The following is a 2,447-nucleotide window of genomic DNA, read 5'->3' as shown; positions in this document are numbered from 1 at the left end:
AGGATGGTCTCGATCTCCTGACCTCGTGATCCGCCCGTCTCGGCCTCCCAAAGTGCTGGGATTACAGGCTTGAGCCACCGCGCCCGGCCGCAGGGTTTTCTTATTTTCATGTTTGGGATGATTTATTTGCTCCCAGAAGAGCCATCACTAGTCAAGACCATGTGAACGTTTTATAATTCTTGATAGATATTTAATTAGGTTTTCTTTCAGATTAAAAAATGATTTTGTCCAAGTTATTAATCAGATGTTACAAAACCATTTATTGAATGATCTTGGACTTCCCCAATTATTTCTTTAAGAGAGATAATTCCAGATTCACATACAGTTGTGAAAAAAATATGCAGCAAGATCCAGTGCACCCTTTATTCACTTTCTTCCAATGGTCTTTTCCTCTTGTAAAACTGGTAGAATATCTCAACTAGGATATATTCATTGATGCAGTAGAGATACAGAACATTTTGGTCACCACAAGGATACTTTCTATTTTATTTTTATAGCTCCTCTCTCTTCTCTCCTATGTCTACTCTCTCCTTTTTTGGCAACCACTCATCAGTTTACCATTTCTATAATTTGGTCATCTTCAGAATGTTAAATAAATAGAATTACATAGTTTGTAACCTTTTGAAGCTGACATTTTTTTCACTCAGCCTATGCCCTTGAGATCATCTAGGTTGTGTTTATCAGTAGTTAATTCTTTTGTATTGCTGAATAGTATTCCATGGTATGGATGGACCACCATTTGCTTAACCATTCACCCTGAAGAACATGTGGGTTGTTTACTTTTTGGCTATGATGAATAAAGCTGTAAATATTCATGTACAGGTTTTTGTGTAAACAGAATTTTTCATTTATCTGGGATAAATGCCTAAGAGTATAATTGCTGGATTGTATGGTATTTACATGTTAATTCAAATAAACTGCCAAACTGTATTCCCGAGGGGCTGTACCATTTTGCATTTTCACAAGCAATTTATAAATGAGCAGGTTTCTCTTTAATGTCATCAGCATTTGGTGTTGGCACTATTTTTAATTTTTGTTGTGCTAGATATCTGGTGATATATATTTGTGGCTTTAATTTGTATTTCCTCAATGGCTAATGATGTTAAACATTTTTTTCATGTGATTCTTTGCCTTTTATATACCCTCTTAGCGAAATGTCTGTTCATATCTTTTATTCATTTCAAATTGGACTGTTGACAATTTCACTGTTGAGTTTTGAGAGTTCTTTATATATTCTTCATGCTAGTGCTTTGTGAGGTACATGATTTTCACATATTTTCTCAGTCTATAATTTGTCTTTCCATCCTTTCAACAAAGTCTTTCACAGAGCAAATTTTTTATTGTGAAATTAATTTAGTAGTCTTTTCTTAAACAGACTGGGTTTTTAGTGTCAAATCTAAGAACTTTTTCGATAGTTCTAGATCCAAATATTTTTTCTTATGTTGTTTCCCAAAACATTTGTACTTTTGTGCATTTAAGCCTGTGATCCATTTTACATTAATTTTTCAAATCAAATGTGAGACTTAGGCCAAAGTTCTTTTTCCCCACTTATAGATGTCCAATTTCTTCAGTACTGCTTTTTGAAAAAGCTGTATTTCCTCTATTTAATTGCTTTTGTACCTTTGTAAAAAATCAGTTGGAAATATGTGACATGTGTGGGTTTATTTCTGGATTCTCTATCCTGTTCCATTGATCCATGTGTCTCTTCCTCTGCCAATACCACTCAGTATTGATTACTCTAGCTATCTAAGTCTTGAAATTGGGTAGACAGATTCCTCTAACTTTATTCTTCTTTTTCAAAATATTTTTTAGCTATCTTAGTTCCTTTACCTTTCCATATAAATATTGACGTAATCTGTCTGTATCTACAAAAAATCTTACTGGGATTTTGACAGGAGTTACATTAAGCCAATAAATCAATTTAGGGAAAACATGGGCTCTCTCTCCTATTTAAGTCTTTAATTTCTTTCATCAGTATTTCATAGTTTTCAGCATGAAAATCCTGTATATGTTTTGTCATATTTACACTTTGTATTACATTTTTAGCAGCTGTAAATAGCAATGTATTTTCAATGTTGGTGTTCACATACTAATTGTGAGTATATGGAAATACAATTGATTTTGTGTGCTTATCTTTTATCCTGAGATCTTGTTCATTCACTTTTTACTTCTGGGAGGTTTCTGTAGATATCTTGGGGTGTTTTACACAGCCAATAATATCATCTGCAAATAGGGCAGTTTTAGTTCTTACTTTTCAATCTGTATGCCTTTTATTTCCTTTATTTGCCCTATAGTACTAGCTAGAACCTCTAGCACTATACTGATTAAGAACAGAGAGGACAGACATCCTTTCTTGCGTTGCTCTTGTTCTTAAGTGGAAAGCATTCCATCTTTCACCATTAAGTATAACATTAGCCGAAGACTTTCTGTAGATGCTCATTATCAAA

Source organism: Mandrillus leucophaeus, unplaced genomic scaffold (assembly GCF_000951045.1).
Source record: "Mandrillus leucophaeus isolate KB7577 unplaced genomic scaffold, Mleu.le_1.0 Scaffold592, whole genome shotgun sequence".
NCBI classification, from domain to species: domain Eukaryota; kingdom Metazoa; phylum Chordata; class Mammalia; order Primates; family Cercopithecidae; genus Mandrillus; species Mandrillus leucophaeus.
The sequence above is the reverse complement of the archived record's forward strand: the minus strand, read 5'-3'. Positions refer to the sequence as shown.